General features: G+C 41.5%; 1 protein-coding gene across 1 annotated transcript in view; it reads left to right on the top strand.

Moving 5' to 3' along the window:
• HYKK (hydroxylysine kinase) overlaps nucleotides 1–23,646 on the top strand; it is a 331,090-nt gene that overhangs the window by 209,818 nt on the left and 97,626 nt on the right. The gene's annotated exons all lie outside the window — the stretch shown is intronic.

Genomic DNA, 23,646 nt, shown 5'->3' with positions numbered 1-23,646 from the left:
TTACTGTTAGACAGCAATTTCTTCCTCTTATTGTAAAGCCTGTTAGTGGCAGTTACCCATCAGGCAGGTTTGGTCTTCCTTGAGGAGCTTGTTTTGGTCCTATCAGGTACAGCCGAGTCAATGCAGGTATACAGGTGTTCGTATAAAGCATTGGTATAGAGCGCGGCATAGTTGCCAGTTCCATCTGAGGACGGAGGTGCAGTGAAGCTATTTATACTATCCCGTAAGAGGTTACAATCTGCTTTGGAGAAACTTTTTAGTTTAGTTGCTGCGGTGGGGGGGAGGTGTCATGTGTGATAGTTACTTTGAATGACAACGATTTATGGTCAGATCTCACCAGGAAGGACTTCACAGTGGGGGTGCTACAGTGGTCCACCATATTGGTAAGTGCCAGATCCATGATATTGACACCCCCTGTAGGGGTGTCAGCCAGCTGATCCAGGGCATTGGACTTAACAAAGTCGAGGAACCTTTGGGCAAGTCAGTTTGAGCACAAATAATTTACCCAGTCAATGGATGAGTAGCTAAAGTCGCCCAAAACCATGGTGTTCAGATGTATCTTGATAGACTCAAGCAGATCCAAATAGGCAGAGTGGGTGTCCTGATTCATGGAGGTTGTCCTGTAGCTGGCAATGACTTGAATAGGTGTCCTACCAACAATTAATTGCACCAGAAGTGTCTCCAGGGAATCATACTGTTTAACCGATCTGAAGGTGTATTTATCTTTAATGAATATTGATACACTGCCTCCTTTAGTTTTCATACCTTCAGTTTGAGATCTGAGTGTGTGGAAGGAGGTGTAACCCGGTATGGCTGGGCTGTTGTCCACAGTCTTGAGCTAGGTTTCTGTGACTGTACAAATGTCTTGTGTCTTCCAAGGTGAGGACAGCTTCCAGTGAGTGCACTTTTGCGTTGAGACTCCTAGCGTTTAGCAGCATAACCTTGAGGTCATTTTTAGATGAAGTTTTTATGTTGGGAATTTTGTCTTTGAGACACTGCCTAAAAAGCCACTATGGAGGTGGCAAGAACCTTAACCAGTAGCCCAAATCCCAGGGATGACAAATGAAGACCATCTCTGGCAAAGCAAAGAGCTCTGTTGATCATGTCATCCCAGGCTGACAGATAGTGTATCCCCTTAAAATGACACCAGAACCTAAGCCAATTATTGATGTCAATCATTTTCTGTTTGTATTGAGGCATCATCCTAGGTGAAGGTAAAATGCTGCTTAAGGCTAGGGACATACCTGCCTGAGACACATAATCAGAGTGCTCAGTCATGTTTCTCTTCATATAGTCCAGAAAGGTACGTCTCATATTGTTTACACCAACGTGGACTATGATGGAATCATAAAGAGGCCGCTTGGGAATTCATGGCACCACACTATCTTTTCCCTCAATACTGGTAAATACTGAGGAATTCTGTACAGTTGAGAGGTATGGCAAGTATCCCTGAAACCTTGACTTATGTCCATCCACACTGTTTGGCATGGATAGACAGCAGTCACAGTTAATTGGAAAATTTTGGACGTAAGACATCAGACATCATTCCCTTTCTCAACCTTCCCAAACTGTTCTTACTTCCTCTTCCAGACAGCCAACCTGGCCAGATGAGGGGGTTGTCAAACTTTTAGACTAAAATGGTCATCCGGGAGATCTCATTATTCCAGAGACTGCATGGTTGTTGTTACAGATCCTTTCTAGTGCCAAAGAAATAATGACGGACATAAGGGCTATTTTAGATTTAAGCAACCTAAGTAATACATCCTAAAATAAAAGTTCTAGATGGTTATGGTACTATCATTTCTCCTCTGTTTATGTAGGAAGGTTGGATGTGCTTTTGGAAATCAAAAATACATATGTGCATACCAAGCTTGCCAAGGAATTGAGATGTTTTGCGCCTTTCAGGGTGGAAGCCACTCATCTGCAATTTCAAGCCATGCCTTTCTGTCTGTCCTCAGCCCCAGGGTCTTTATGCAAGTGCATGGGGGCTGTAGCAGTATTCCAGAGTTATAAGAGTTGAAGGTCTTCCCTTACATAGTTGGCTCCTCACATTCTGGCAGTAGAAAAACTAATGCCAGCCCAGAATTCAGTGCTCCTCCTTTTCAAACCCTTGAGAACAATGGTGACCTTTGGAAAGTCCCAGTTGGAGCCATATGAATGCCTGAAGTTCATGGATTGCATGCTGGACACTTGATTTTATTTAGCCAGCCTATCTGAACCCCCCAAAATGTTCATCTGGTCATGCAGATCCACAATCATCCTCTGTTATGGACCCCTCATTTTTGTTTTTGACACAAAGGCCAAGTATCTGAGTATACCGGTGCTCACAACTGTCATATTTCTTATCCTGAATGTTATATGTCACATGAGGTTTCTTCCATAGACCTTCAGGTCCCAGTAAACTCTATCTTTGGACCTGTTGTCTAGTCTAATAAAAATGTCATATGCATGGCAGAGCTGTCTTTGGTTGTTTCTAAAAACAACCTCTGCATGGGTATCATTTTCCTTTTTCTTGAAGTCCTACTGATGACAACCACAGATGCTTCAGTAATTGTTTAGGGCTTACTCTCCAAGGTGTCTGCTCACAGTTGGTGGGCAGTCTGCGCATGAATATCCTAGAGATGAAGACAACCCTTCTCATGATGTGGAACCTCCAGGATTCTCTTCTGATGGAGCAATAGCCACACACTGTGATAACAAAGCAATAGAGTGGTATACCCAGTTTGTCAAGAGGAGATGAGGCGTAGACAGCGGACTATGTCCTTAAATCACTTCTGATTAAGCCAGTTCACTAGTAAACCAATAATAGAAAAACTCAAACCTGCTTTCATATACTCCACATGTGATTCCCTAGATACTGGAGGTGAGATATCTTTCCACAGGTAGGGAAGTTCCCTGTGATCTTTTTGCTACCCAAGCAGTTCTTCTCCAGGCATGGCCTCCAGGTCTCATGCATGCATTCCTTCCTTTTCCATTCATTCTTAAATTCCTCCAGAAAGCACAGGTGAGCAAATGTAGAATTATTCACATTGCCTCATATTAGCCTGAACAAGTGTAGCTCCTTATGCTTTGGAGTCAGCTCCTGGGAAAGCCTCTTGGATTTAGATGCTCATGATCATGCTAACTCTGCCTTCTGGCAAGCCTCACTTGGCTCTTCATTGCCTCAAAGTTACTGTGTGGTATCACCACTTCTGATTATGATGAGTGGGGACCTGGCTTGCCTAGGAAGGGTGAGTCATGTCATATTCTTTCTACAGAGAAGCTTAACACCAGGAAAATGTATAAAGGTATAGATGTACATGCTTTGCAGTATGGGTACTGCAGAGCATATGGATGTCTTGTACACCCTGATTCCTGTGGTTTGAGCTCTTGTTCTTATTTTTGAATCAGGTCTGAGCTGTTCTTTTATCAAGGTGCACATATTAGCTATCTGTAACTTCCATAGGAGGCAAGAGAATTCTTCCCTAGTTTCCCCTAGAAGTTTGTAAGACATTTCTCAGAGGAGCATTTTTCCTTAGACTCTTTCTTATTGGAGAACCTGATCTGTTAAGGGATCTCAACTTTTTTTCAGCAATTAACTAAAAAAAATTTAGGAGAGTATCAACAACAGCTAGGGCAACATTTCTGCTAAATGATTTTCAGACCATTTAGCAGTAACTACTGTCCACCTCTAAACAGCAAACTAAGAATGAGCTAGTACAGATGCCCCGAGAAACCAAGGAAGAATCGGTTTACAAGTTACTACAAAGTAATGTCTGCCAGCTGTAGTATTCTGACAGGATATCAGAAAGTGCATCAACTACAGCCTTTTCAAACTGCAAGAGAAGTACCATTTAAAAGAAGTATAATGGTGTATTTGCTTCTCTGATCATGGTTGAGTGCATTGGGACTCTTCCAGAGCCAAATTCTTCCAGGAATCTTCTGCAGCCCTAAAATAAATTCAAGCAGGAAGGTGAGGATTTAGCTGTTATTGTTCTGCATCCCTTTGTGTGAAACTAGAGATAAAGGCAATCTTCTTCAGACATCAGTGGAGTGGCAAGGACTTTGATGAAGTCTGCTGATTGGCCCCATAACTGTTTTTTTTATTCAGGACAGTGCACTGTTCTTGTCTAATAGAGTTGGGTAGACTTATCTCTGAGATCTCCATTCTTACTTAAGAGGTCGTATTCCACCAGATATGTAATGTCTGATATGTCTGTTTCTTCTCTTAGTGGAGTCCATTTTGCAAATGATTTTGATTATAATAAAATGATGGAGGCTGTTTTTCGAGTAACATAATGATGAGTTTGGTCCCATTCCTTTTTTTAACTCTGTGGATTGTGGCCAATCTGATAAGCTCGCCAGGCTATCCTCTTTGCTGACCCCATTCTAAGCAAGGATAGAGATGAGGTCAGTTGTAATCTGATGAGGTCCTGGTTTGGAGTTAATTGGAACCTCAGTGTTGGCCATTTGCTGTGGACATTGAAGAAATTTGGGATTCATTTCTTTTCAGCATGATAATGCCTACAGTACCAGTTTTGCAGACTGGATTCAATACTGATACCCTCAGCTCCATTTGATGCCTTGGTGTTGTTGGTTTTCAGATCTTCAGTGCAGATGAGGTTAGAGATGTATGGTCCATCCCTAGCAATCTTGACATCTAGAATTCTCCCCATTGCTTCTTCTCCACTGATTAGGTACTTTCAGTAATGGCATTCTTGGTACAAAGTAGTACAGAAAAGGCTGGCACTGATTTGATTGAGTAACTGAAAGAGAAATTGCAGTTGGGCCCCATCACTGTGCTATCCCTAACATAAACTTGCCTACATCATCTGTTGAGGCTATCCCTCACCCTCAGGACAGAAGTTCAGATGGCCATTGGCAGGATCGGCTTTATAGAACTGAGAGTCTTTATTACCTTCTGCTTCCTCCTCATTCTCCTCCCTTTGAGGAAAGGAGGTAAACACACATGCAAGAATAGGCACACAGATTCTGTAATAGAGTCATCAACCTCAGATGCAGTCAAAGAGTCCACTATATCTCCCCCATGACCCCATAATTATGGAGATCCTTAAACTGATACGTGAGAAGGGGTGTGACCCTAAAAAATACTTCTCTCAGCTGCCTAAATTCTGCAAAAGGCCTTTCAGATGCCTTCCCCTTCATCCAGGTTATGTTCCTCAGGCCAACAAGATGATAATCTTACTGTCCAAAGTAAACAAATAGCTTTGTTTTGACCTAAGTCCATAGTAGATCTAAGTGACCTAAATTAGTTAATTACTAAAACTACATTCTGGATGGCCTCTGTAAAGAGTATTCTTTGCCTTGTAAAGGGAGACTGGTTTTGCTTGCTCAACATGCAAGTTGGACACTTGTTATGTCAAGATAGCCAAGGAGTCAAGGAGGTGTCTACACTTCCAGATAACAGTAAGCCACTATTTGTTCAGAGCCCTCATATCTTGGCTCATCTTAACATTCAGAATGTTCATCAAATGTATGGCTAGGGTGGTGGAACACACCATATACTTCATGGGGCCAAAACATTTTTCCATTTAAAGGACTGAGTCCTGGCTGCCTCACAGTGGAGAAACTACATAAATAATCCCTATTATGTGTATTTCCATCCTAGAGTGTCACAGCAAACACTGCAAAGTTTTATATAGACCCTTTGCAGACAAAAGTGTTTATAGGATGTTCTCTGGGTGCTCTGTCTTATCAAATGTCTCCTGCAAGAAAAGATTTCCCTTCTGCAGAGGGTAGTCTGTTTCTCTCTCTCTGTCTGTCTGTCTGTCTGTCTCTCTCTCTCCCCCTGTCTCTACTGGTATTTTAGGGTATTGCTGCCATGAAACTTAGTACGAAAATGTGGAGATCATGGCAGTGACAGTATTTGCAGTTCCACATGCCTGCTTTCATATGCAGATCCTGTATTGGACCCTAAGAACACAGTAGAATTAGACATCGGGTCTGTTGTCAGATCAAATTAGAATTTCCAGAACAGGCAAGTCTTGCCTTCAGCCATGGTTTCACAGATTGTGTGTCTCTGGGCAGTCCCTTTCACCTTCTTATAGGTTCATAGGTAAGTACTAGGCTATCTGCCCAGGGGCATTTATAAGCCTAGCCACAGAGTGATGGCTTTCGCCTCCCCATTAGATTAGTAACCTGGGCCTCTGTCTAACAGGGCTCCTGAAGTGATCCCAGGGTAGAACTTACGATTACCCATCCACTCATCAAGATTTCTCTTGAAGAGGGTCAGAGAGGAGCTCTGTCGAATATGGATTGGGATTCTATTCCAGAGTGAAGGGAGTCGCTGGGACAGGAATCTATCCCTCCAGTATGTCCTGTTTATTGTTGTGCATAGGTTCAAGCCGCTAGAATGAGTGGTTCTGAGGGATCTCGTTCTTTTGAGGTGAAGCATGTCCATTAGTTCAGGGTATGACATGGCCCTATAGGTCAGGCATAGGTCACCTCTGAGCAGATGGTAAGTGACTGAGAAGAGCTGGAGCTTTTTTAGTCGTGCTTCATAGGGTAATTGTTTAAGGCCCTTAATCCTCTTAGTGAGGTACTTCTGTGGTCTTTCTAGTTGTTGCAGGTGTCTAGTGAGGTACATCCCAAATGGGGCATTGTACTCTATTATGGGCCTAATGAGTGAGGAGTAAAGGAGCACAATCACCTCCTTGGATCTGGATGAGAAACCCTTTGTGATCAGGTGTGCCACATAGAAGGATTTCCTGACTGTTTTGGCTATGTGGTTCTCAAAGGAGAGCATGCTATCTACTTGGGTACCCAGGTCCCTAATTACTTTTTCTGTACTTAGTGGATTCCCATCTATGTGGTAGTTTGTAGGTACTTTGTTTTTCCCAAATGGGATTACTATGCATTTTTTGGCATTTAGCTTGAGACCGTAACTTTGACACCAGGTTTTTGTCTCTGAGAGACCCTTTTGCAGGATGTCTGTGTCAGCCGGAGAGTCAATTATTGCACCCAATTTACAGTTATCTGCGAACTTGGTTAGCCACAGTCACTCCGCATTTGCCTGTACTTCGGAGAAATATATACCGAACAGGAGGGGTCCCAGGACTGACCCCTGTGGGACTCCGCTTGTGACTGGTTTAGAGTCAGACATGGTGCCTGCCACTCTTACCATGTGGGTTCTGTGTGAGAGCCAATTGGCAACTCATCTCGTGATATGGGGGTTGATATTTAAGCTGGTGAGTTTGTCTATGATTCCTGAGTGTGGGATGGTGTCGAACACCTTAGCGAGGTCCAGATATGCTGTGTGGACCACCTTCCCTTTATCTATGGCCTCGGTGACTGTTTCGAAGAAGTCGATGTCGACCAAGTTCAGGAGGCAAAATCTGCCTTTAACAAAGCTGAACTGGGTGGGGTCCAGTGTCTGGAGGTTCCCAATGTCTCTGTTAATGAGCTCCATGACAATGCATTCCATGGCTTTGCAGACCAAGCTAGTCAAGCTTATAGGGCGATAGTTTCCAGGGTCAGTTGTGGCACCACCTTTGTGGAGTGGTACGACTGTTGCTGTACGCCATTCTTTGGGTACATAGCCTGTAGAGAGGCTGAGTTTGAATAGTGTTTTGAGATGGGGGGTTAGTTCATTTTGAAGCTCGTGTAAGACACAACCTGGGATACCATCTGGTCCCATTGATGCTGTGTTTTTGGCCTTTGCAAGGGCTGTCTTTACTTGTGTGTCTGAGATATCTGGAGCGCCACATTCTTCTGGGATGTGTGCTAGCCCCTTTGGTGGAGAGGGGGGGGGTGAAGTTTGCACTGAACTTGTCAGCCAGGATGTTGGCAGTGTCGGTTGGTTCAGTGTATTTATGGTCATTATGCACTAGCTCAGAGCATACCTGCGAGTTTGCCCCTAGACTCTTGACATAGTTAAAGAAGGCCTTGTGGTTATCCTTAGAGTCATTGGCTATTTTTCTTTTGAAGTTGGCCTTGGATGATTTAATGAGGGAGTGCAGTTTTTTACTGATGTTAATCAGAGATGCCTTCTTATTTTGGGATTTTGTTCTATCTTGCAGTAGTTTCCTCCTTCTGTTGTAAAGTTTATTTATGGCCGGGGTCCACCAGACTGGCTTCCTCTTTTTTGAGGAGTTGGTCTTGGTTTTACTTGGGATGGCTCGGTCCATGCGTTCTTGAAGTTGTTCATAGAATGCGCTTGTAAAGGATTCTGCCGATGGGTCGTCATTTTCCATTTGATTGGGAGCTTTGAAACTTCCCACCTTGGCCTTGAGGAGTGTGAAGTTGGCTTTAAGAAGTTTTTTACCTTGATTTCCTTGACGGGGGGGGGGGGGGTCGGGATGTGGATGTCCAGTGTGATTAGTTTGTGATCTGATCTTACCAATTACGAGTTTACCTCAGATGTGGAACATAGGTTCCCCATGTTGGTGATGACCAGGTCCAGTATATTGTCACTTCTTGTGGTTGTAGGAGTGGTGACTAGCTGTTCTAGGGTGTTTGAGTTTATAAACTCAAGGAAGCGTAGGGCTAGGGCGTTTCAGCTTGAGTAGTTTTCCCAGTCAATGTTTTGATAGTTGAAGTCACCCAGTAGCATGGTGTTGGGTAGAATCTTCATACTTTCTAATGTTCTCAGGAATGCTACGTGAGGGTCCTGAGACAAGGTGGGAGATCTGTAGCAAGCTATAAATTGAACAGTCAATTTACCCGCTGTCAATTGCACTTGGATGGTCTCAGATTCAGCGTGCTGTGCTATTAGCCTGGAGGTGTGGGTGTTCTTGATGAATATGGACACACCCCCTCCTTTTGTGTTCCGGTCCTGGTTTTGGGACCTAAAGGTATGGTAGGAGTTATAGCCTGGTAGCGCTGGGGTGCTGGGGGACATTGTCAAGTTAAAATGGTGCAAAATTTGTGGTCACAACTGGAAGCCAGATTACACTTAAATGTGCTGGAGATAACAGTAATCTATTTGGATCTTCGAGCAATTCAAGACATTCTACACATGGTGCTGTTGCTGTAAACACAGACATCAGCAGCATGGTAAATAAACAAACAGCAGGGCTGTAAGTGTTTGGGAATGGGCCGCATCTGAACACTTTTCATAGTAGCTCACATTCCTGGAAAATCCAATTCCTTAGTGGACAAGCTCTTTTTTACCTCCTGATGCCACAGAAGAGGTCCTTTTTAACATGGCAGTGGCATGGAAACATTGTATTGTTGGGGAAGCCTTTTGAGGATTTCATTTTCTATCCTTGCCTAATGCCAAATGCAGCAATTTCTTTACTTCAATACCCTCAGTGGGAAAACATGCCTTGGATGCTCTGGCCCAGAGGTAGACCCCATATTTTCTACTTCCCTTCCCCATTTCCCTTGATTCTCAATCTAATTCAGAAATTGATTGCTTATAAATAATTAAGTAAATAAATTTGTTGTTAAACAGGGGAAGTGGAATGACCACATAGATCCATTTCAGCCACAGCCTGTGAGCAATGTCTAGATAAGTGACTTGTTCAGAGTCACACAGTAGGTACATGAGGCTGGGGGATTCGAATTATGCAGTACTAGAAAATGAAGCAATACATCACAATGCAGTGAAATGGAGAGCTTTAACTATTTACTAACCACCAGATGACCTCTGAACAAAGTGCCCAGCAAAGCTAAGGTAATTATGATAGCTTTGTTTTGACCTAGGCAGGCATGGCGTTCCTGTTAGGGTCTTCTTCTGGACAGACATCTACATCTGAAGGCATCCAGAACCTTTCTTTCTCAGCTGTCCAGCAAGTGTCACCTAAGCATTCTGTCCTTCCACCTGACTACATGGATTCTCCAGTTCTGTTAATGGCTTGGGATTATGCTTATCCTCCAAGGGTCATGCTGATCACCTTTACTCTGTACAGTGATAAGTCACTTTGTTTTACAGTTTGGGCCTCCACAAGGTGTCTGTTCCTTTTTACTGCTGTTGTATCCTTTGTGCTGAAGTACTTGCCACACATTTGTGATGTGGGATTGAGCTTTAGTTCTGTCAAAACCCATATCTCAGGGATATCAAACTTTTGATAAGGGGCGTACAAGATTCTTCTTGCATTTCATTCAGGGTCTGCAAAATGTTTCTGAAGGGGACCTTTCAGATCAGACGTCTTTTTAAGGACCAAGTTTTACCCTGGGATCTGAATTTCATTTTGGAAGAAAAGCCATGCTCTTGTCTTTTGAACCTGTGGGTAGAACAGCAGTTAAGTACCTGCCAGTATCTGCCATGAAAAAGTCTATTTTTTTTGTGGCTAAAACTCCAGCAAGGCAACTTCTTTAATCTACACTTTGTGTATAGGTCCACCTTACTTTACTATTCCATAAAGAGAGAGTATCCATACAAACTGATCCTACATGTATTCCTGAGGCAGCTCTGTAACACGATTAACTCATATTAATTTGACTGTAATCTTTCTGGAATACTTGATCAGGGAGTAATACCTCTGCATACATTGGATCTTTGTAAGTAGCCCTGCTTTTATTTGGACAGAATTACATTAGCAAGAAGTATTTCTTATCTGCTTGCTTTTTATGCTCCTGATAAGCTGGGGGTCTAATGTTTCCAAAATAACCTAATCTAGATGGCTCTCTGAAGTCTTAAAATGTATTATAAGTTTAATTTTTACAGTTGTGGCCTCTTCCCAGGTCTTCAGGAATGCTTTAGTAAATGAAACTTGTTCAGCTGTGACATGGGTTTCTCTGCATATTTTTGCAAGATACTGTATGCTGGATGTGATCTCCAGGTCTAGGTCTGCCTACAAAGCTTCTGCCACACGTGGCTTCCTTTCATGGTAACATCTAGGAGCAAGAGCTGGGTACTCTGTGCCACGTTTGTAGTGGATGGACAAGATTACGTGAGGTATGAAAGTTATGTACTTACCATAACAACAAGTGTGTGTGTGTGAGCTGTGCTGTCTGTGTCCATCCTTTTCAACATACTGACCCACCATTTTCCTGCCAAGGAAATCAGGCTTGGAGAAAGATTGTTTAGGGCCTGTATGTTCTTGAAGGAAGTCATTGATAATTGCTCATTGGCAAGCAGTACCTTCAACTTGGACTGAAGAGAAGTGCAAACTTCTGTGCGATGTTTGGGAGTACTGTGATGTCTGGTAAAATCTTCGTGTCTTGCTAATTTAAGCCTTTGGCTAAGTCATACAACTGAAAAGGATAGGAATAGATTGCCCAGATTTGTTGTTATGGTAAGTACTTTTTTTTTCTGTATGTTAGCAAAATGTCATTTAATGACTGTATACAATATCAGATTAATGTTCCATGTTGCTAAAACTTAAAATTCAGTGTTCAGTCAGTTTCAGATTTAATGTACAGTTTGTTTGCAAATGACAAACCATAGTTAATTCAATGTCAAGTTATTGTTTGATGCTATGGACATTACATAATTGTACTTGTACATGCCATTTTAGCTGGGTAATGGCTGAAAAGGGTCTTTGGAGCAGCCTGCCAGCCTGATTAACAAATATAAAATAAAATATTTAAAAAAAAATGTTAATCATAGTTTTACAGCACATTAATTTTTTTTCTGTCAAATGATGTTACAGCTAAGTCAGATTCCCAAAATAGAGAGCAGTAGTAATTATGTGTGTGTGTGTGTGTGTGTGTGTGTGTGTGTGTGTGTGTGTGTGTGTGTGTGTGTGTGTGTGTGTGTGTGTGTGTCAGCATGTGTGTGTGTGTGTGTGTGTGTGTGTGTGTGTGTGTGTGTGTGTGTGTGTGTGTGTGTCTGTTTTTTTGGCTACAGTTCAGTTTGGGGTTAGTTAAGGAACAGGCAGTGTGTGTGTGTGTGTGTGTGTGTGTGTGTGTGTGTGTGTGTGTGTGTGTGTGTGTGTGTGTGTGTGTGTGTGTGTGTGGGTAAATTAATGAATGTGTGCTTGAGTGCAGTCATGTGAGGGGGATATCTCATGAAAAGTGACTGTCTGTGGGAGTGCATGTGCACGAATATGTGTGTGTGTGTGTGTGTGTGTGTGTGTGTGTGTGTGTGTGTGTGTGTGTGTAGGGTGGTTGCCATAACTCTCAATGCCTCACTCCAGACAAAACCTGTTATACTGTGGTGACCACCAGCTGATACCAAAGATGCTTTTTAAATATTACTCTGTCACTTATGTCAATAGAACATTAGGCTTTACATCACGATGTGTGAAACACGAATAGTTGCATTACTGACTCAGTGTAATCATCCATGATTTACACTGGACAGGCCAAAAATAAAAGACAACATTAGGGACATTTTGTAAAATCAAGAACAGTTGAGAGGTATGGGTTCATGTGTGTATGCATGAGTGTGTCCTTCAGTATGATCAAATTGGGAGGTGTCATCCTGAGTGTTTATGTGTGTGTGTGTGTGTGTGTGTGTGTGTGTGTGTGTGTGTGTGTGTGTGTGTGTGTGTGTGTGTGTGTCTGAAAGTGTGCATTTATGAAAGTCTGCATGTGTGTATGAGAGAGTGTATGAAGGGTGTACCTGTCCTGTGCCAATGCAATGCCAGTGGTAATACCACCAAAAAGTACTGTTTAGCACTGATGATCATTATACAATTCAGAGAGATGCACATTAGGCAATAATAAGGTCTTCCTCATTGCAGCTAAACATGTCTCTGATTCACTCTGCATTCTAATACACTAACCCTTTTTCTCCTCAGCAGGTTATGTGAGTGTTGTAAATATACATAGGTTTATACCTGGCTAACGACCACCAGGGCCTTTATAAGCCCAGCTGCACAACCCATCCCAATTGTTTCTCCATATAACCTTGACATCTGTCCAGGGGGGTATTCAGTTAGGAGGTAGCTAAGGATTTTGGTGGTGGGTGTTTATGTTAGGGAATATTTGTGGAGAGTATTTGCTTACTGTTGGCCTTTGTCCATCTGAGACATGTGGGCTAGATCAGGGGTGAATTTTTGATTTCCCATCCAATGGTCAAGTTTACATTTGAATAGGGTCAAGGACGAGCTCTGCTTCACATGTATGGGGTGCCTGTTCCATAGTGTGTAGATCCTATGAGAGACATATTGGTCTCACCAGCATATTCTATTTATTTCACAAGCAAAGTTTAAATCCTTGGTTCTAGGGTTTCTGTTGCTGTTCATTTTGCAGATGTGAAGAAGATCCATCAGGGCTAGAAGTGAGGATGCCTTATATGCCAGGCATAGATCACCTCTTAGTAACCTGCAGGAGATAAGAGTATAGGGATAGGTCCTTAAGGCAGTCTGTGTAGGACAGTGTGTTAATGTCCTAGATTCTCTTGATCGGGAACCTCTGTGGGTATTCCAACTGTTGCAGATGATTGGACTGGTACATGCCAAGGGGAACACTGTACTCAATGATGGGCCAGATAAGGGGTGAGTAAAGCGGTACTATATCTTCCTTGGAAATTAATGCCATAACCTTACTTATACGTTGGGTGGCATAGGATGATTTTCTTACTATCCTGGCTAACTGTTGGTTGAAGGTTACATTACTGTCTACATATGTTCCCAGATCCCTAATTTCTGGGTCTCTCCTTAGGGGTGTTTTAGCAATGGCATAATTTACTTGGGTTAAATTTTCCCAAAAGTTACTATATTGCACTTCTTGGCACTGAGTTGTATTCCCTGGCATTAGTCATTTGTCTGTATAAGACCCTCTTGCAGGATGTTGGTGTTATGGGGGAAATGTATGTTAGCTCCCAATTTTCCAGTCATCTGTGAATTTGGTGAGCCAAAGGCCTTTGACATTAACCTTGACTTCTGAGAAGTAGATGCAAACAGGAGCAGGCCTAACCTTGCGGTACTCAGCTGGTGAGCAGTCTCTTTGTGGAGGTGGTTTCACCAGTACATACTTCTTTTCTGTCAGTCTATTAAGTTATGTAGGATTTGTGACTAGCTTGTTGAGTTTATGAACAATACCTGAGTGGGGTATTATACTGAATGCTTTAACCAAGTCAAGGTAGGGGATATGCACCATTTTCTCTTCTTTTATTGCCTTGGTGACCCTCTCAAAGAAGTCAACCAGAAGTAGTAGGCAAGACCTTTCCTTGACAAAGCCAAACTGAGATGGGTCCTGTGTCTGTAGGTTGCCAGTGTCTTTTACCATTTCCATGACTTTGCTTATTAGACTTGTAAGACTGATGGTCTGTAGTTTCCAGGGGTCAGTTGATGGACCATCCTTGTGAAGAAGAATGACCATTGGAGTCCTCCAGTCAATTGGTATGTAACCTGTTTTGAGGTTGTAGTTGGAGTGCTTCAAGTGGTCCTGATAAGTCATATTTTAAGCTGTTTAGAAAGCAGCCTGAGATATTGTCTGAGCCCATTAAGGCCATATTTTCAGCTGTAGCAAGTGCTACCAGGACCTGCTCCCCACTGATAGTTGGGGTGGGGGGTATGCTAGAAGGGAATTCACAGGATGTAGCAAGGGGAGAGTTATGGGTGATGTTGGAGATGAATTTGTCAGCCAGCAGATTTGCTATGTCACCCTGGTCAGTGTATATAATGCCATTTACCACCAATTGAATATGCTGCTGTGTTTTACTTTAATGTTTCAGATGTAGCTGAAGAAGGCCTTTTGGTGTTTGTTATAAGCTTATTTCTGCTAGGTACTAAACACTGTGCATTTATTTATGTGTTTGTACAGGGTTTCTGTGAACAACTCTGCATAGGTTACTGTGATCTCTGGGTTTGGTGAGGGGCATTGAATTTTGACAAATGGTCACTTAATAGGATGTAGACTACTTTAGAATAGTTCCTAATGTTTACAGGTTTAATTGGGTTTTCTGAGTTGATTTTTATGTTGTAAGAGACAGCTTTGTGATCCAGCCTCACCAGTGAGGACATGACATGGGCTGGAAGGGGGTGCAACACTCTCCCCTGTTGGTACTAGGTCCAGTATGTTTGATCCTCTTGTTTTAGTGTGCACTGTCTTGTCCAAGGTATTCGTATTGTTAAAGTCCAAGAAACATTGTGGCTGCGAGTTTGAAGCAGTTTGTTTCCAAATCTATAGATGAGTAGTTTAACTCCCCTATGAGTAGAGTATTTAGTAGGATGGAGTGTGCCTTCATTAGGTGTAGGTACAGGTTATGGAATTCTTGGGGCATAGATGGAGACCTAACTGAGCTAGGATATTATTTATTTATTATTTTATTTATTTGACATTTGTTGACTGGGATAGTTCGACTGAGCAGAGGAGGCCCAAGGAGTAAAGCTCCACAGTAAAACTAATAATAAGCAATTAAACAATAAATTGGATAAAGTATATAGTATACAATAAACAGTTTAACAAATGTCTAAGTCGCTAGAATGAGTTCTAATATTGTCAAAAGAAGTGATGAATGTAAGTAAATTTTTATACCAGTGAAAGTAAAGATAAACTGCAACTAAGCAGAAGGAGTCAAAGAGATGATATAAGTGGGATACAGTATAGTGCAGTGTCTCTTATTAGTTGGTGTTTAAGAGCAGAGAAGGGAGGAAATAGAGAGGTTAATGAAGGAATAAAGGGTGAGCTCAGGTAGGATGGCTGCAGTAGCAGGTCCAAGTGCTTTTAAGGTTTATTTTGAGGGTTTTTGTGAATTTTTGAGGGTGGGTAATATTTCTTATGGTCATGGGAAGTTTATTCCATGCGAGAGCAGGAAAGTAGCCTTAAAGATTCTGTCCAAAAAATTTTTAGGTTTGTGAATCTGTAGGAGACATTGCTCATAGCTTCTGAGTGAATGAGGGGGCTTATAGAGAGGCACAATTGAGGAGATGCTGGGGCAGGAAGAGGCCTTATTCAGAATAGAATGTATAACAAGTAGCTGTGTAAGTAAGAGATGGTTAGGAAACTCTAACCAGTTGAGTGTCTGTAGAGCTTGACAGTGGTGTGATCTGGAAGACAGATTGTCAGCAAATCTTGCAACTTTGCAGTTAAAGTCACCCATGAGTAGGGTATTTGGTAGGATGATGTGTGGTAAGGAACTTCTTGCATGTAGATGAACTCTAAGTTATCATCCTGTTTAATCAGCCTTGAAGTATATTTGTTGCTAACGTAGGTCAAGACATTCCACCTTTAGTCCCTGTCTGTGCTGCTGTTGGTCTAAACGTGTGAGAGGCACTGTAGCCTTGCAGTAGTGGAGTACTTTCTGTGGCTTTAAACCAAGCCTTAGTAACAGCACAGATGTCTGTATACTCAAGACAGAGGAGAGCTTGTTGGGTGTGGAATTTTTTGTTGCAGCTCCTAGCATTGAGCAGAAACAATTTAATGTTTTGATTTTTTTTTTTTTGCCATGTTAGCTGGTTTCTCATTTTTAACATTGCTGACAGATGTTGAATCCTCCTGGAATAACTGTAGAAATTATGCCAATTGTTAAAATCAGTAATTTTTTGTTCACAGTGTGGCATCACCTTTAGTGAAGGTAAAATGCTGCTCAATGCAAGGCACATACCTTACTGTGACATGCATTCTTAGAGATCCTTGATGTCTCTCGTCATATAGCTAGGGAAGTACTTCTCAAGTCATGAATGCCCACATGGACTATAGCAGAATCATATGTGTAACTAAGGTGCAGTGACTTGAGTGCATGGGTGATATTGCAAATCCTGGTTTGCAGATAGGCAACTAACTGTTATCGTGTTGTCCATCATGGTGAGTAGGACGTATGTGTGATGTACAATAGAATCCCCAAAGACCACAGTATTGCATTGTGTTTGCTTGCCTTATGGGCTTCAATCTTAGGAAACCATTGGATGTAGGCATATGTGTGGTATTTGGTGTTCTTTGTATGTGTGCTTTAGAGATTGCTGAGGATAGGCATTGCTGTTTGAAGGCTTAGGAGATCTCTGAAGTTTGAAAAGGTTACTTTTAAGTGTGTGGTGAGTTGTATGTGGGAGGATGTAGTTTGTTTGTGTGTGTGTGTGTGTGTGTGTGTGTGTGTGTGTGTGTGTGTGTGTGTGTGTGTGTGTGTGTGTGTGTGTGTGTGTGTGCTTGTGTGTGTGTGTGTGGATGATGTAGTTTGTGTGTGTAGTGAGTAGTATTGTGGAGGATGTAGTGTGTGTGTGTTCTTGACAACCTTGATTGTAAGAAACATTTCTGCCGCCAAAGAAATTATGTATTTACATCTCTCACATATCGTGTTAGTTTCTTTAAGGATTAAATTATTGCTTGAGAACGTGAGACAGTTGTTACATTATCTCAGGAACCAAGCTGGCCACAGAGACGTTAGGAAATTGCATATCCATATTGTTCATACCCATATTTAGGTGAGCTGTTATAGTTTGGAGACTAGATTTTTACAGATGTCTGAGGGTTTGGTGCCTAGGGTTAAAGGTAAGATTTTGGATAGTGTTAGAATATGGTATTAGTGCTGCTTGAAATGCTAATGAACTGCTTTAAGCTTAAGTCTTGCAGTGTCCCACTGTTTCAGGTTAAAGTCCTAAAATCCTATCTTTGTTTTACTGTCTAAGAATTTGCTTCTGTATAGGGCACTGACAACTGCCACTGTGTGGTGAAAGAAGCTAAAGTCTAACTCCTGTACTCTCTGGCCAATAAAAGACTACATTTTGATCTCCCTGGAGTGCTTCCCAACTAAGAGAGGCCAGGCACCTTATGCCACAAAGTGGATGATCCTGGACAATATAAAAGCACAGAAAAAGTAACTCAAGTGAAATTTAGCACCAAACAATAAAGTCCCATGCTCTTTCATCCTTCTGCAAGATGATTTAAAACCAAACGGAATCAAGAAACCAACACAGAGAAGAGCGTTTTCCCCAGTAAGAAATTAAGTGCTTTAAAAATGCAGCCAAACAGCAGTGATCAATGTAAAAAGTATAAGTACAAGTGCAAAAAAATCTAATTAATTGGTTATCTTAGCCTGGATGGCTTTGGATGCAGTCGAAATACTTGTAACTCTCAGGCGAGGTCTCTGAGCATTACTGAGCTCTGTGGAAGTTCTTTGAATCCCAGGGTCAGTGTGCACTTTTACCAGGAATGCCATTTTGTATGGTGACTGCAGTCTTCTTCTGAGATGATATTGTGCAGTGACTCTCCACACTTTCTGATGTAGACCCCTAAGGTGAATATTCAGAAAGTTTCAGCAAAACACAATACTACATGCAAAAGTTGTTTAATTTTGTGAACATTTCCATGAAACCTTACAGAAATGAAACATTTCTATACCACATTTGTAAAATAGCATGTGTAGAACCTTGCAGACTATGATTTATATCACTAAGCTGAATAATTAGGAGATTTTTGTCCCACAGCACTACTAATCACTAAAGTCATGAATGTGTTTGAAATACCTCACAAAGAGAATTACTGACCTCAAACAGATGGCCTACGCAGACCGTCTCAAAAAACTCCAGCTTTACTCCGTCACATATCGCCTACTCAGAGGCGATCTCTGCCTAACATACAAAGCTATGTCAAACCCAGAGCTATTGGGACATGCTCCACTTAAAGAAATCCCAACCCCTCCAAGCTACATGCTGTAGGGACCTAAAGCTTGTCACCACAATAAACAGAACAAGCTGAAGGGATAGATTCCTGTCCCAGAGACTTCCCATACTCTGGAACAAACTACCTATCTATAGCAAACAAAGCTCCTCATTAGCACTCTTCAAAAAAACTCTTGATGATTGGATGAGAGATAGGAAATTCATCCCAGGGATCACTTCTGTGGCTCTGCTCGACATGGGCACAGAAAAATAATTTTCTTGGGTGGCGAAAGCCAGGATACCTTTTTGGCTAGGCTTATATAGGCCCTAGGGCCAATAGCCTAGTACCTACCTATGAACCTATAATGATGTGGACCCTGTGACTGGACAGCAGTTGGTTTCTTCTTCTAAACCAGTTGTGGTTTAACACTTTTCCTCTGAATCCTTACACTTGGAGGAGTGCAGGCACAACACTGCCATAAATGTCATATGTTGACTACATAAATACTCCTAGCCCGTGAGCATGCCAGTTTGATTTTGCCAGTTGCCAGAAAATGTCATGGTCTCAGTTCTTAGAGCCATATCTACTAAATATATAATTGGCTGTCAGATTACCAGCCAAGAACTGCACTGGCATTGCTTGTATTGCCTCAAGAACTTTTTTTTTGTTCCATTTCTTTACTCATTCATTCACTGAACCACCTGGACATTTTTCAGACTCGGCACTGGAGCACTTTCTCGTTAAATGCCTTCCTCATAGTCACATAATAGGCATATGAAGGATGAGGTGTGAGTGACATTAAGTGCTGCTAGACATACTGATGACTCGACCCTGCCATCCACACATATATCACGGAGGAAAATGTTTTGCCATATTTCACTCCCATGAACATGACTTCAACTGAAAGTTCTTTTCATGGAGAACAGGAGGAATATTCCTTGCCTGATCCAGCTCTGTGCTATGCTGCAGCTGTGTCAGAAAGAATGAGACTCTGGGAATAGGGCCCAGCCCAGCCATCCTGGAGTTAATTATGTTGTTAAGACTGCTATCTGTTTCTTGCAGATGGCATTTTCATCCTTGGCTAGTAAGGACCTGAGCCATCTATGCTCCTGTTTTGCTGTCTGTTAAGAGTCCAGAAAAGGTGCACTCCTGATTCTTAACCTGGCATTGCATTGTGGGTGTAGGTACCACTCATTCCACAGAGAGTTAACAAGAGCTGGCTGCCACCTGGCCTGATCCTGAGGAGTAATCTCTACAATTACTTCGACATGGAGTAGGGTACTCAAAATCAAGGACCTTTCCCTCCAGGGACAGTCCTTGTGACAAGCACAGTCTGAAGGCAATGAGGGTGTCTACCTTGAGTACATACTGTTAGGGAGCATGATTGGCAGGTGCTGAGATTGAATGCCAGTGCTGTATTTATGGTTATTGCGGAAGCCCTGAAGCATTCTGTGTTTGGTAAATTGAATGCATTTGTTACAAGCACCTCAGCTTGCTATAGTTTCAGAGCAGGAGAGGTTATTTTTGTTTTTGTTTTAATTAGACTGTTTTTTTTTTCTTTTGCTGCTCATGAATTAGCTAAAGTCTAGGAGGGGTAGGGGCTGACAAGTCATCCTGATGCAGGGCTCGTGATTCAGGACCTCAACATCAAACAGTTTGATATCTGGTAGAAGCCCAAATATTAGGTGCAGGATTATACTAACAAGATGCATGGATTGATGTCATTACTGCTCTTTGCAGCCACTCTGCCAGGCACTGGATCACTGTCACCCAGCATGCAATGCATATCCACCATAGGCCATTAACTCAGAAATGTACAAGAGCAATGAGTTCTCACCATCTTATAGTTCCCTTCTCTACTGACTTGGACAAATCCCAAGGCTGAAGAATTTCACTGCAGTCTGACCTTTGGTTCTTGTTCATTCCTTCTAAAACGGCCTAAATATGGATCTGGGGAAGAAGGAGAAGAAGCTCTAAGTCTTACCTTGTATGTAGCCGTTGATTAAAGATGCCATGCAACCATCCTGGAAACCCTCAGACTGTGTCCAGCCATCTAACAGAAAGGCCGATACATACTCTTTGCAACCCCTGGGTGATTGGAGTGAACCCCTGACCAAACATCTCTGAGCTAACTTTTAATCTGCTCAGTCCCACTCAGGACTCTGAGACCATAGCATTTTGCCATCTTGCACCAGTCAGAGAGTCTATAGAGTTTCAATCCAATGTAGTAAGAGTGTGTTTCCAATGGCACACTGGGGCTCAAGACCCCCAAATGCTCAATTCACCTGTCCAAAATTAGGTTGTCCCCTGCAAAATCAGGTACTGGAAAAGCTTTTCAGTCTGCTGGGTCTGAGTTCAAGGAAGAAGTTTCTAAGATGCAGCTCCATTTTGACTTGCTTGTCCTCTAGTTAGCGCTACATGCTCAGGTATGTACATGTGCAAAATGTTTTGCCTGAGTCTTTTCTTACTGAATGAGCAGCCCAAAAACCTCATCCTGAATACACATTTTAAAGTGGGGGGAACTGTCTTTGGGCAGTCTTGTCAGGATTTTTGGATGACTCTTGAAGGGAATGAATTGAATGAATAACATTATTGAACATGCTCATGTTTAATCAAACAATATTTAAATTGAATTATATGTGTCGACAAATTAGTCCTGGACTATGACACATATTTTTAATGGATGATGTATTAGACAACATCTTTTAGACTATGACTCAGTTACATCCAGTTACCAAAAGGAGTACCTACTATACCAATAGGAGATACACATGCGATACCAAAGTTACTCCTAGTTAATTGTTGGTTTCGTTGTGGTGATTTCCCTTCTATTCTAAGTTATTTATTTTTTATTAGTTAATCTTTATCTATTCTAATAATTACATCATCTCTTTAGGAAGTTTATTACTAAATAGATGATGAGTTCAATGCAGAACATTTATACACCAGATGTGGAAACAAATTCTCTACAGTTATACCAAATGCTAGTGGTACCTCTTTTTACCAATGAAGCTGTTGGCTAGTGAAACCTCTTGCTTGAACTGGTTCTATAGTTTGTCAAACTGTGTCTTGCAATGGCATTCATGTTTGTTGAGAAACAGGAAATGTGCACTATGGGGGGATGGGTAGCTAACCATGTGAACCTGCAAAACCTTACCTCACTAAACCTGTCCACATGAAAATGTAAAAACTGTGTGTCTTTCCATGCTTACATGTTTTGTTTGTTAAACTTTATAACTTTCCTTTGTTGACGAATATTATAGGTAAGGTACTATGCTATGCTAAATTTGATCAGTTTATATTTTTTTTTTACTACTACCCTTTCTATTTTAGAAAATTTATTATCTAGTACAAAGGCACATTTTTGTCTTTTACATTCTATCTTGTGACAGTGGATCGGGTCTGATGTGGAAAAAACACTTTTTGGAAGAAAACAGACATTTTTGACATACTGTGTGGTCTGCATCATTGACTCTTGCATGTATTGTGAAGAATTCAAGAGATATTACAAATGAATTCTGTGAGATTGAAAATGATTTTTCCTTAGGATGATTTTATGGAATTTCGTGGAATCTCTGTTATTAGATAGGACATTGACAAAAACATTAGAAACAGTGTTAGTCAAACAGTCAGTTGTGGGCATGCCAGCTCCAAGCTCAATGCTGTTATGTTGAGATGCATTAATGACTGATATATTGGATATATGACATCTGGTATGACACAACACATTAAGGTTCACCATTAAATTCATTTAATATTATAAATATATATATACAACTTAGTAACGCAACCGTAACTGGAAGTTCTAGATATGGATTCTGCAACCTAGTTAACCATGACAGACCTTAGAGAATATATACTACATTGAATTGAAACCTGCCAACTTGTTGAACCTGACCATACATATGAGCAAACCCAATACTCCGATGATTTGATTATGATAGGCACACATGCATTATATACATGTAACCTGTAGTAGTATATTATATAAAATTCATTCAAGATTTTCATCACAACATTTACATTTGTTCCCTTTGTTTATTGTTTATACCACGATTAACAGGAACCTGAGTCTATCTTGCTAACTGCTGCTCAGCCTTCTCAGCCTATGTGGAGGTGGACGAGAGAAGGATACAAGAGAGATATATAATCACCTTACGAGCATGTGTAATAAAGAAAACAAAAATGCATTAGGCATGTCTTGGAGTATATCCTTCTCATATATTTCATTTCAGGGTCTTACAAGCAGTGAAGATAAACCCTAGGGGTGGTAACACAAAATAATGAGTTATCCTCTGTTGAGCTGAGGTGGATTGAAGCTTTAGCTGTCATACATTCCAATACATTATATATGTGTTTGTGTGTTTTTTTTGCAATGTTTTATTTTTTTACAAGTTTATTTTTTTTTTTATAATCTCTAATTCGAATAATTAATTCCCTTTGGTTATTTAAGAGAGCTTGTTTTTTACATTGTGTTGTTGATTGAAGGTGTGTTTTCCATAAAGCCGCCACCCACATTTCTTTCTCTTAATAAAAAAGGTTTTGCTTCAGTATCAGAATTCTCGTTTTTCTCTCTTTCTTCTGCACTGGACTTTACATCGTGGTTGGATCTTCAGCTTATTTGTCTGACTCTTGAAGAGGAGGAAGGTTTTCACCACTGGGAAGGACCTTTCTGATTCCTGTTTACCCTGTCTTTTTTCTTCCTTTTCTAGGCTTAGCCAAACCAATAGAGGAGTAAGTCCCTCTGGAGACCAAGGATGACATTAAAGCTTCACACATTCTTATCCCCTCTGCTGCAGCAGAGGCATCCAAAAGGCTGAATCCACTATCCTGAAAGCAAATAGTCTTGACTATGGTTTGTGGTTGCCCTGTGTGGGGTGCACTTCTTTGAATTTGTTTTGGTGTAGGAAAACTACCACAAAGGACCATCTTGCCAAGCCATATAATTTCTGCCCAATAGGCTATATCTTAGACTTCATTGGTTCTCCCTTGAAAAAGCACTGGTACCCTTAGGACAGGTTGAGTCTGCTGTGGAAAAAAGCCATAAAGGCTGTCCCTTATTCAAGAAGGGAACTGATGTCCTTCTCCAAGCTCTTCCTGGCTGCAGAGGAGACATGCTGTGTCCATTCCATTCTATCACTCAGTAATATCAACCAGCAAATATGGATGAAATTTCCAGATGGTAACTTCACAGGATCATGTCCCCTAATGCCTTTTTAGATAATGCATAACGAATGCCTTATTGCACATCCTTTTCAGGGTCTTTCTAATGGC

Source organism: Protopterus annectens, chromosome 7.part0, assembly GCF_019279795.1.
Source record: "Protopterus annectens isolate FY-2018-M chromosome 7.part0, PAN1.0, whole genome shotgun sequence".
NCBI classification, from domain to species: Eukaryota; Metazoa; Chordata; order Ceratodontiformes; family Protopteridae; genus Protopterus; species Protopterus annectens.
The sequence above is the reverse complement of the archived record's forward strand: the minus strand, read 5'-3'. Positions and strand labels throughout refer to the sequence as shown.